Genomic DNA, 13,771 nt, shown 5'->3' with positions numbered 1-13,771 from the left:
AAATTTGATAATTTCTTCTAAAATTATCTATAAATTACTTAAATTAAGAATTCCCTCACAGATGATCACAGGTCTAAAGAAACTGATTTAAAGGTTATCTATAAAACCCGTCAGACTGGGACTCTCCAGGAACAGTGTTAGTGACCCGTGTTTTACAGCATTTTTCTCCAGTGCATTTGTCTTCTTTGAAAATCATTCCTCCCAGTGGAACTCAACCAATGTTTATGCTTTTAGTTTAAGATAAATAAAGCAAAACATTTTACATTGTCAGCACCAACAAGGCAAGATGCATTATGTCTATTCAGCCATTTGTGATCTAGTTGCAAATCTTTGGTGACCATGTCACTGTGGGAAGAAAGTCATGGCAGACATTGCTCAAAATTAATCATATTCTATCATGGTCTTTCAATAACACTTGTTTTCCAAACTCAGTATAACTCAATTATGTCCCAGTCACCATGGTACTGGGTTTCCTGTCACTCTTTTGCCTTTAATGATGTATGTAAAATCTCAAAGACAGCTGCTGGGTAACTAAGCTCGAAGTTTCCTCCTGTCACAATGCTTACCAATGCCTTTTCTTGTAAATTACATGCTGCAAGTAACCTATCACATACTATAATGTTTTCTAATTTGCAACATTTGTGCTGAAAGGCAGTGTACAGTATGTCGAACAATTCTGACCAAAAAGTGTTGCATGTATAAAAATATTTTAGAATGGTAATGCTTAACTTATTTTAAAGAACAATAAAACAGCTCATAAGTGTACACAATTTTTCATGGTACTGAGATATTTATGATGCAGTACTCTTTTCCTGTTACCACGAATCTTAACCACAACTAGAGGTCAGTATATATGTATTGTTTTTAATGATTTCTGAATTGTACAAAATATCCATCATTATACAAAATGGATACAACTGTGTACCTTTTCTCTTTTTTATCTTTTGATAGTATTTTATGCCATCATATGCCATGCCCTGCTTAAAAGATGTACTACTGATTTAATTCAGTTATTTGTAATCTTGAAAGGAACAGTTTCCAAAGACCTTTAAGCTTATCACTGAAACTAGGACCAGAGAGCTTAGAAGCAAAATTAAGTGAAAATGCATTTATGAAAGAATATTATGAATGAGTTTGTGTGTAACTAACAATAATGTGTAATCTGATACACAGTAATATATTATGCAAATAACATCTAGGTGAAATTATATTATAATATAAACATTCAATAAATATTCAGCCAAAGCAACACACAAAAAATCCCACATTCAAAGCAGAAATAAAACTAGATTCATTGCAGCTGTCCAATCTTCTTCTGCTGGCTCTGTGCTGAGGATGAATGTCCTATTGTGCAGGGAGATCAGACAGTGGTCAGTGGTGGTTGCTGTCATGTGGTTGATTAGCTTGTCAGGTTGCCAGGTTTGAAATTGAGAGAGAACAATCAGTGTTGTGCAGCACCTTGTTTTATTTAGTTCGGTAAACTCTTTGGTGGTCACCTTTGGCTGATAGACAGGTGACATTCAGCTAGGATCCCTTTCCAGATGGGTCCGACCCACTCAGTTTTGCAAACAAAAGGGCACTGAGTGTTGGGCTCTCCATACCTAAAGGTGTTATTGATGTTTATGTTAGAGACTAAAGACAAGCTGCTTTTAGAGAGTACCATCTTAGCCACATTTCTAAAGCTTAACCCAGAGGAGCTAGGCTGTGCCAGAGATATTGTCTGTTCAAGGCAATGAAAGATTATTAAAGCTTTCTGCACACTAAATTTCAAGCATAATAATCCTTGCTGCTATAGGTGTAACCGTGAATGTGTCTTTGTAATCTAGGCAAGTGTCTTTCACCCTGTTTCAGGAGTATCCTTGTCATTCAGTTTTTAAATGTGTCTTCTGACAGTGTTTATAGATCATATTAATAATGACAAATTAAGTCATTGAATAGTTTCAAAATACAGCTGGATTTAAAACACAGTAGCTCTCCAGGGTCTGTATTGGACCCCAGCCTTTCACTAGGTACTCATGCAAAAGCAATTACAGAAAGAACATTCCAGCCCACATCTAGGAGTCTGGGATACAGGATCAATTGCATTAAAATTATGAAACTGCAAAACAATTTGGTACGGTTGCATCTAGAATACTGTGTCATTTGGGATCCACAAAACAAAGATGATATAAATCTTTTAGAAGAATATCATACTGGTGCAACTAAATTTATACCTGGTTGAAAAGGTCTGGTTTATGATGATAAATTAATGTAAACAGCATAGTTCAATGTAATTAATAGTTCAAGTTAATAATGTTTAAAGAGGCCAACAAGAGAAATACTCTGCATTCTAATAGTATAGGACCCAGTGCTAAATCATCCTTCCTAAAATGTGGATGTCTAAAAGTGAATGGGAATCTCTGTATTTTAAAAATGCAGCACCAACTAGGAGAGAATGTTTTTACCCTGAGGATTGCACAATAAAGGAAACCAGACTTTACTAATGTAACAGAACTGCAAGCTCTTTTAAACGCTTGTAGGGGGGTTTAATTTACGGTAACAATCAGAATTTGTAACAGTAAATTGTGAGAGTACTTGAGGACCAATCATGACCCAATCAAACATAATACTTTACAGTCTCACGCAAGGATTCTAAATACACAATATACAAGATATTGATATATTGATATGAACAAAACACACGTAACAAGAAACAAATGTAATAGAATATATATCTGTGAAACGATCTGCGGTGAACACGGAATGCTGATTGTTCACTCAGGGATTACAAAGATCAGAGTTAATAACCTCAGTGTTAAATGATGTGTTACAGTGTAGCTTTTAGGTTCTCTGTCTCATATCCTTAATAACTTTGCACTAGTAAAATGGAGCTGGGGTTTTCCATAACAGCGAGGAAGTACTTTCACCTTGTGTTGATTAGCAGCTTGCTTTGGCCTCAGACAGCTCTGCCAAAGTACTGTTTTGCTGACTTTGGTTTTCAAAAACACGGCCTGTCCACGGCCTGTTTGCCTTTTTGACTTCCAACCACAAGGTAGACAAGGAAACTTTGTTCCGGCTATAGCTTTTGTTCAGAAAAGGCTCAGATATTCTGGATATTGACAAAAAGAAAGAGTCCATCTGTCTAATTTAGTTGATCAGGCAAAAATAACACAGAGTTAGTGAACACAAGATTCCTTCTATTCGGAGAGAATATCTTGGGCAGAATTCTGTACTTTACTGACTCACTCTTTTGGCCTGGTTTCTTGGTCCTGACCTTGACTGCTTGTCAGGTTGTTGTAAAAGTCAGTTTGCCAGTTTGGATGGAGAGATTTCAAGTCAGTGAGTAAACCACTGAGGATGAACTGGGTTCCAGTTTATTTAGTTGGTGAATGGAGACTTGCTGCGCAGCCCATCTGAACTATATATCATTACATTGTTTAGCCTGATAAAGCTTTATGATGCCTCTTATCAGAGGGGCCTTTTTAGTCACATTCCAATGCTGCAGACAGCACCTGGCTGCTGGGTCAAGACACACAAAGATTATTGAAAATCTTAAATAACACTTAATTCTAAGTGGAATAATTGGCCTTGTTACTACTCAAGGTTCAGATTACTAAGACAAAATCCGGTCTCCAGATTCTTCTTTTAACTTCTCATCCTGTCTTTCTTATTTACCTTTTTGTTAAACATGGTGATACAGTATGTCTGGTGTTTTTCCTAGTTCTTAAAATTCATTGGATTTATTTTTTAATCATATCTGTAAATTTTAAATCAGTTGTCATGATTTTACTTTCTAATTTGCCACATGACTATGTATCTTACTTTGAGTAGCCTGTGTCACTGTGCTTTGAAACATCCTGAACCACATTTCTTGTCTCTGAATATGTTATTCAGACTTTGTTCTCTCTGTTGGGCACTCTACAGATTATTTTCCTCTATTTCTAGTTCTGAAAAATTGAATTAATAATGAACAGATTACTATAGCTTTTTAAGATACTAATCCTGATTTATGGCTGCTTGTGTTCTTTTCCTGGTTAAACTTTGTGTTCTGTTTAGTGCCATAGTCAAAAGAGTAACAGGGTGATTTACTGCAGCTGTTTACTGGTGACCCTGAACCTGCAGAAATCCAGACTCTTCTTTTTCTTTGACTGCTGTGCTTGCAAGTGGACAGTCCTCTAGGGAGCACAGTGGTTACCTGTTCTAGACTTCTGTTAACAGATGCCAAAAATACTTTAGGAAGGGACACTTTACTAATATTTAGTAAACATTTTACTAATAAAGTGTTATATTATTTTTATGTCAGCTCTTGAAGTGACTAATTTTTCAAAATATTACTTGTGATACTGTATGTTAGGTATTTGGGTATTTTATGACATCCTGAACAAGTAGTCTATTAATATTACTTAATTTACCAGACTAGCAAGTAACTTGGTACCATGAAATATATTTATATTATCTGAAAGCAAAGAAGATACATGTTTGTAATAAGATATTCATAGCTTTAAAATACTACATCTGACCCACCCCAATACACTCAGATTTAGGCACGATTCTTGATTTGTGAAAGTAAGACTATTAAAAAATAACTAAATAATCCAACATAGATACACACACTAACGTGAAGATACATACAATCTACATCATCTACATACAAGCAAAAGTGACAACCTTGTACGGCAGAATAAAAAGTAAATGAAATAGTTCTATAAATATGAAAATACAGCTAATTTTCCTAAATTTAATTTCTAGTGCCAATACATGGAAAGTTCTAGTTCATCCATCAATGAGGAATTTAAGTGATGAATAAAGTCATCAGTGCTTGAAAATCTCTTGCTCCTGTATTGGAGCACTTCCACCAGACCCCCTGTTCTCTCTATATATCCACTTCTGACATGGGCTGGCTGGTTTGTGGTAGAGAGTTCCAGACTCAGAAGGTACCAGACCGATAGGATCCTCCATTCAGATGGGGGCTGCTTATTTGATCACATTTGATAAGCAGTATAAGAATATCAACAGGTCTAAATCCTCACTATCAACTGTGATTACAGGACGATAAAACAATCATTACAAAGATTCAAGATTAGTCTCATAGATGACAGAAACACACTATTTATATATGAAAATTAATGTAAAAGGTAAAATGATTAAATTTTCAATGCAGAACTCATGATGACCACTCACAGCACCAAGTCAGTTAGAATACTGTTACAGCTAGTAACAGTACAGAATTGTCTCAAGAATCTACACCTGGCAGTGTACACACTTTCAGCTTCAAAGCAAAGGGGATGTTTGCCAAGATGTAGAGGGTACAGCATCAGTGATAAAGCAATAGTAAAGTTTACCTTTGTTCACCTTAGTTAATTTAGTTCTGGGTAAATGATTAAGTGTCAATCGAGAGTCCAGAAACACAAATATTTTTTACCCTATAAAAAGATGAAAGATAAGAGTGTGGAACAAAACAGACAAGATCACAAGAGAGATATCCAAAGCAAGAGTTCCTTAGTTCCAGATCACCCAGGAAGATCAGACTGGAGCTATGTATTTCAACTTTGTTAAGAGAGCTTGCTATTCTGTGGTTTTTAGGGAACTCAGATTTTTTGTCTAAAGAATCTCTTGATTAAAAATGGCCTCTCCTGGTTAGCAGGTGCATTGTTAGAATAGGGAGATAGGTTCCAATTTATTTTGTATAATCAGGGTTGGAGACAGAGTTTAAACCGCATTTAGTTTAAAAGGTAGCTTATCTTTCTACTTTGGGCCTTTGGAGGCATTATATATGATTGTGAATATCTGGCAACAGTCTGGGGTTTTGTTTTTAGGGTGGTTGGGACACTAGGGTCTTATAAGCAAATGTGTACATAAGGAAGCTTGTATGTTGTATGTTTTTATTGTGTGCAGTTTAAAATATATCACTATCATTGTTAATTAGTATTTGATTAACCAAGTGTGACTGAATTAATACTCTTTTTCCATAGCTGTGCCAGAGAACAAATAATTCACTTGCCTCTAATTATACTAACCTCTCGGGTATCTTTTTGGCAAAATCCTTACAAGTTGGGGTTTTTGATTATTTATTTCACTTTTTGATTTATTAGCTCACTCAGCTTGCTTTCATGATTTTCTCCAGTTTCGCAACTTCCCATTTGTGATAATATACTGTGATGTTGACATGAATTGAAGCCTTCTCAGTTCTTAAAAATATATCCTTGTTGGGAAGATGCAATATTTTATAAGGTGGACATTCAGAATTGGTTTGAACTGGATTGGAAGAATGCTGGACACAAGGGATATTATGTAATTCTATACTGTTATATAGGAATGTGTGCTACAAACCTAAGTAACCAATTGTATTAAACAACATTATCTTTAGCAAATAGGGAAGTAGGAAGATGTGCATGATTTTGGAACTCTGCCAATCGTGTAAGCACAGGGTAGCACGTTACCTGTTCTAGTTTCATTACTTTGAGAAAAATAAACTGAGCATCTCTGTGTGTTCCGCTCCCGTGCTCATTAAATAAAAACTTCTTTTAACGTCAGGGATGGACCCCTGTCTTTTAAAGGGAAGTGTGTAAGATTTCTCCAACACTCTCTTGAAAAAAAGTTGCAGATATTTCACATGCTGCTCATCAATGCCAGAAGCCAAACACTAAAAGCAGTTTTGTCACACTGCTACCCTCATTACTGTCTGAAACTGCAGGAAGAGTCCCTGTTACTATCAATGTCTCTACCACTGAGAGTAATTATCTTTTAAATGTTCCCCTTAGCCCAGCTGTTTTCCTGGTAAATATCCTCAATGCAGATGACGTGTTGCTGAATGGATAACTGGCAAGTTATTTGTCAAAAGGTTCCTGTGCAAAGATGTGGTTTGATTCCAAAATATTTTGTTCAAGTTCAATAGCCATAAAATTATTCTGGTTGGGAACACAGAATTGGGTGCTTTCTGCTTTCCTTAACTTCAGAAGTCTATTTTATTAGATCCTGGAGTTTTTTAAATGAAATACACACTTCAGGTTTCCTTTGCTGCTTATCTAATACTCTATCAATACAGTGATTTCAGCTTTTAATTTTTAGTTTTAATGATTAAGTGCATCCTCCTTAGTGAATGCTTTCTGTATCAGTTTAAAATGTCTCGGAAACAGAAATGTCCATGCAGTCCAAATAAAATACAGTCCACTGTGACGTGCAGTTTTGCCTGACTATACTGGAGAATGCTACAGTGGAGCTGTCCAGTGATACAGGTGATACAGGTGACAAAATGACTTTGAGACCAGGGCCAAGGAAGGTTAAAATAGGTTAATCACCTACATGAGCATTCTCAACTTTCTGAATCCTTCGTGTGATTGCAGTTTGATTTCATCAAGCAATGAATCACAGCTGCAGAGTTAAATTTCCCTGAGGTCTTAACTGCCTGCAGAGTTAAACTTTCGGCATTCCCTATAGTCACACCCCCTCTGATTAACAAGCTGCAGCTGGTGTGAGTCAAAATCATATGTGGATATCCATAATGAATAAGAAAGGCCAGGACGGGTTTAAGAAATATAACTAATGCAAAAACTGCATATTAACAGAATTACAATGCTATAATACTGAAAAGTGTACAATTACACAAAGATGCTGTCAGAACAGTAAGATATTGTTTAACCTCACAGAGTGATTAACTTACAATGAATGTTAACTGTGTGTAGCATTAAGGTATTGTGGGATGGACTGTAGCAATCACATGGTGTGGAGGTCCATGCTGCAACATCACAGCTCCAGGTTCCTGTATTCCTGTGTTTACCTGGGTTGTTCCTGAGTATTCCAGTTTCCTCCCACCTGCCAAACAAATTTAGGGATTGGTTTTATAGGCTGCTTTAAATTGTCCCTCCCAGTGTTCAAAACCAAACCTTTGGAAATAAGTTTATTATTTAATTAGTATATTATTTAGTATAACAGAGTCTGACCATGAGTTTAATAAATTGTAAACTTTGATAAAGTTCATACATTACACACGTTTTAAGAGTAAAACTACACATCAGGTGCAGCAACTCCCAGTTGTTAAACTCACTGAGAGAATAATAATGTTGGTTCTAACGTAAGCCACGTTGTCTTGGCCCTGCTCCTCACAGACCACTGTACTTTCTCGTTTTCCAGCTGATATCTTAATAACCAAGATGTACTGAGCTCTTAATTTAACTATTTGCTAACGTAGAGCTAATGTATTACAACATGTAAAACAATAGCACAGGTGTAAGACTTTTAAGAAAGTTTTTTCTGTTGCTGTAAGTGGTAAGGATACGCTAATAATGATAAAGAATCTAGAGTGGGTAACAGCTTTAGTGTGAGAGTCACAAAAGAACTAGTAGAGGTTAATTTCAAAACCCAAAGAAGGCTCAACTGAGTGGCAACTCTATTAGCTACTGTACTGTACATCTACCTAATAGCGACCTGGTCACCCCTTTGCCCTCAGAACAGCCTGAATTTCTTGGGGCATGAATTCAACAAGGTGTTGAAGGATACTGGCCCATGTTGACTCCAATGTGTCTCAAATCTGTTGCAAATTAGCTGGTGGTGGATCTCTACTCTAAATAGCTTGTTTCACAGATTTCATTCCACAGATGCTTAACTGGACTGAGATCTGGTGCATTAAATTGAATTCACTGTGATGTCCTTGGTACCATTCCAGGACACAGATTGATCACATTAAAATGCCATATACTGTATAAAATTAATTTACAGTACTAAGGGCAAAATGTCTCGCAACTTCATATGGCATTTAAAAGGGTTTTAAAAGCACCTAGCAAAAATGTATTAAAATTCTACGAGAAAATCAAAAACCTACAAAAAGGGCAGATTGACATTAATATACCAACATGCTATTGATGCAGACTAAATATTACCGCTAAAAACACTGCCAGGTACAACTTTGTCTTTGAAATTGTACTATGTTTTAATGTTTCTTTATCAGCCCTATACAATTTCTTGCATTAGGAATTTGTCTTTTCGCATACCTGTCACGACCATCAGGCAGTCAAGACCAAATCGTAAGCGAGCTAATCAGCCCCAGCAGCGGGTGATTATTAACAAACGCCGCCGCACGAGTTAAACCACCTGCGCACACTCACTGTGTAGTGCGCACTGCTATTTATACCATCTTCACCTGCTTCACACTGCTCGGTATTGAGTCTACTCCTTGAGAGCTCTACCTGGCGGTTTTCCCCGTACCTCGTTTATTCTGGATTTTGGATTCCCCTTCTGCCTCCTTGACTTTGCACCTCACCTCTCGCCTCGGACTGTTTGCTACCGAAGTACTTCCTGGATTATGACTTGCCTTTCGCCTTTTGACTACGACTTTGCCTCTCGTTTTGGTTTGTTTGCCTGCCTCATCTATCACCCGTGCCTGCGTCTGCACAGGATCCGTGTATCTTCCCACCAGGGATTCCTAACAATACCCCAGCTTTTTCTCCAAGGAGGACACAGACACACACAGACAGGGAGTGAAGCTTGGGGTCAGAGCACATGGTCTGCCATTGTATGGTGCCCTTAAGCAGTTGGGGTTAAGGGCCTTGCTCAGGGGCCCAACGGAGTAAGATTCCTCTGCCGGCTACGGGATTTGAACCGGCAACCTTCCAGTCACAGACGCAGATCCTTAGGCACAGAGCCTCCGCTCCACCCAAATTAAATGATACCTATTACATTAAATGTAATAGGTATCATTTAATGCCAAACATTCCAACATACTTTTACACATCAACACCACCTAAATCCAATTTGTTGTCACATTGGTCACATTACTTCAGCCCAAGTCCTGAAAAATGTTGAATTAATTAATTTTTATTAAGCTTTAATAATATGAGGAAAATAAGGATAACTGCCTTAAGTGTCTCCCTCCATCACGTCCCAGAATACAGAAAACTATGAATGAGTAAAATAGAATGAGCACATACATAGAACAGCTGTATAAATTACCAGTATCTCCAGAAATGGTTTGAAATTTTGTTTGACCAGTACAAGCAACATGATGATGAATTTATAATACCACTTAAGGAATATGCATAAGCAAGGTGCACTGTCAGACTGTGATAAGTCATGACTCTTGGCACCAGTCACATTACTTCAGCCCCTGTGCCAAAAAAAATCTTAATGAATTCATATTAATCAAAAGAAAAAAGTGGGTATCTGGTCCAAGTGTCCACTGCCAATGCCCTTTCACCACACCCCAGATTACAGAAAACTATTTATGAGTTAAATAGAATACATAACAGCCGTAAATGCTGCTTAAAAATATGCATAAGCAAGGAGCATTTTCAGGCTGCAATAAGTAACAATTCAAAAAAAGAGAAGAGGTGTAAAAAGATCAGTCGACAAAAACATAAACTTTAAGCTTTGCAGGTTCCAAGGAATTCATACAAGATAAAATGTCAGCCATTGAATTGCTTTCCATTCACTTACCTCATAGTACTGAGAATACTTTTTAATGTTTGATTAAAGATGAACTTTATTTCATTATACTATTAAACAGTAGGGCACTATGATCATTTTAGTTGACTTTTACCATTTCTTTAACTTAACAAACGGTATTTTATTGTTCCTAAAGCTGTGGGTGTGGACTACCGTGACACACCTGAACCTTTACTGAGTTGGTCATCAGCCCTGGGGGACTCTCAGTCTGCTAAGGTTATAGATCAAGACGACTAAACCAGAGGCATCAGTGTGACAGGGCTCAACCTTTGTTCTGTGATATGTGTTGACCATTAAAGGCAGCCGCTTATCTAGAAACACAGATTTTCTGCTACAGTACCATTAGTAAACATTTTCGCCCAGATATAGCAAATGTCAGCAAATCAAAATTATGATTAAGCAAATCAAAATTATCATGAGACTGCTGGTTGAAGGTCTTCCCTCATACATCAAGGACACCAACCATGCGCTCCAACTTTTTAATGATTTTCAATTTCAGGGACCCGAATGCTACATTTTGTACCATGGACATCACATCTCTTTACACCATCATTCCCCATAACGATGGTCTTACAGCCCTCAAGCACACGCTGGACAAACGCACAGCACTTGATCCACCCACCCACACCCCGGTACGTCTTGCAGAATTGGTTCTCACACTGAATGCATTCTCATTCAATAAATGTCACGATCGTTACTCCTCCTCTTAAGGGCACTCCAGCCCTTCCTCGTTCTGTCCCATTCCCCACACCTGTTCCTTATTCCAGCCCCTCTTTAGTTCCACTTTTAAAGCCAGATGCAGGCGACTGCTCGGGGCTTCACATTAATTTCCGCATCGTGAGAGCCCGGGGTCCTGCTGCATCTGGCTCCGTTATGGTTTTAGTTTCCTGTTCCTGATTCCCTGTCCCGCCGGTCCCGACCCAGTTCTGGTTTTTAATTACTTTGGATGGATCCCCTGGTCTTGGACTCTGCTCCCATTTTGGATTTCCCTTTTGGATTTATGCTTGGATTGTTCGCCCCGGACTCACTTCCCCTGGACACCTGCTCACCTCGGACATGCCCCCCTGTCTCCTGACCCACTCCTGCATGATATTTTTCCCTATTGTTTCTTCACCTTCCGGATCGTGTCGTCCGCATAGGGCCCGGAAAGAACTGTTCCTGACAATAACCTTTTTTACCAACAGGTAAGTGGAGTTGCCATAGGCACCAGAATGGGACCCAGCTATGCTATATTTTTGTTGGCTGGGTAGAAGAACGCTTCTTCGCTTCCTACACTGGCTATGTCCCTGATCTCTACAAGTGATACATTGATGACTGCGACAGTGCCGCCACATGCTCTAACAACCAGCTTGAGCGCTTTTTGCATCATTTCACCAACTTCCACCTGTCCCTGAAATATACAGTTAACATATCTACACTACTCTTCCATTTCTAGACATCAACTTCTCCATCAACTACCCCCGACTCTCCACTTCAGTCTATTACAAACCCACAGATTCACACAGCTATCTCCTGTATAAGTTCAGATGGGTAGCTGCGTCAGTATGCGTAGGTTGCAAAGGAACAAGTAATAGGTTTATTCCAGGTTGTTCCTTTATCTCCTGTATAGCTCATTTCACCCCAAACACACTAAAAATTCTCTCCCTTTTTCAAAGTTCCTTTGGCTACGACGATTATGCAGCGATGACATTGACTTCCAGAACAAAGCCCTCAAAATGTACTCAAACAACTCAATCAGGAACTCCATCCATAATAATCGCATTTGTATGGTGCTTCCCTAGAACTCCAACACACTTCCTATCCTCAGGACTATTAATGACAACTTTTACATCCTACAGGATGATCCCTCCATTGGGGCCCTCTTTTCTGACCGCCCCATCATTTGATATCGCCGAGCACCTAATCTGCGCAACCTTCTTGTTCACAGCTCCCTTAACCGCCCTCAGCAACCATCCACACCAGGCACATTCCTGTGCAACAGAGCTCGCTGTATCACTTGCAAGTACACATCTAACACCACACTCATTAAAAGGCCCCTCAGGACAATTCTGGATCACCCAGATGACATCTTGTACCTCCAGCAACCTTATTTACTGTATATCTTGCAATAAATGCCCAGCCATCTACATTGGAGAAACAGGAAGGAGACTCGGAGACCACTTCAGAGAACATGTCACGGTTGTGAAGATTAAAGATCTCTCCAAGCCCATTGTCTCTCATTTCACCTCTGACGGCCATGACCACTCTAATCTTTCCGTCTGTGTTCTCAAAGACAGTCTTCCGAACTCATACATCAGAAAGACTTCAAAAACCAAAACTGCAGCTAGGATCACATCTTCCCCCTTCAATTAATGACAGACTACTTTTCTTCTAAATTCTCTCTATTCTATCCTGACTTCACACCTCTTGATTGGCCTCTCTTTCTGTCCCCTGCTCCCGCCCCTCGCTCCTCCTCTCTCCCAGCTTTTGTTCTCCTGCTACATCACCTTTGCTTACTGCCCTGTCTTTCTCACACCTGAAGAAGGTTCCATGGCTGAAACATTGTGTTTTCCTTCTTCTTTTTTCAGCATGGAATAAACCTATTACTTGTTCCAAATCAAAATGATGCCTGTCTGTGGGAGACTGACACTGGGACTGGGAGGGTGTGAAGTGTACGCGAGTCACTGAGGTTCCAAGGAAGGAGGACAACCACAATGTATTGAGGAATGTATCCTTAAAGAATTCATAATAAATGCACATATTTAGTTGTGTTACTGTTAAAGACTTTATTATTATGCACTTCACTACACACTCTGGGCTTTCACGGTGCTCTGGGAGTTCTACATAATTTATGAATCATACATTTTAAAATATTTGGCCATCCATCTTCCAATGGAGGATTCAACATCAAATACATTTTTTTTTCCATATACAACGTTCCTCTCCTTTGGAACTTCTGGAGCTTAAATCATGAAGTGGTTTTGCAATTGTTCAGCTGGTTCGAGCTCTGCAATTCTGTTCCGTGCACTGAAAAAGCCACATGAAGTAAAATGAAAAAGGAAAAAGAAATAGTGGAGCAAACAAGCTCAAGTTTTGATTTGACTGTAAATTTATCATATGATGTAGAACAAAAAATAAAAAAGAGATATGAATAAACAAATATAAGAAACATACAGACATACCCCCCCCCCAAAAAAAAAAGAAAATCAAGAAAGTGGACGATTTATAGAAAACAATAAAACGTTCAAGTACTGCTGAAACAGTATTTATTGAATGTGATGCCTTACACCTTTTGAGCCTACAATACTTTTTAAGGAACCGTTCAGTAATTCTTTTAATTTAGTACGTTGGACATATAGAAAGGGTTAATTTTTCC

Source organism: Lepisosteus oculatus, chromosome 11 (genome assembly GCF_040954835.1).
Source record: "Lepisosteus oculatus isolate fLepOcu1 chromosome 11, fLepOcu1.hap2, whole genome shotgun sequence".
Taxonomy (NCBI): Eukaryota; Metazoa; Chordata; class Actinopteri; order Semionotiformes; family Lepisosteidae; genus Lepisosteus; species Lepisosteus oculatus.
This window is presented reverse-complemented; position numbering follows the sequence as displayed.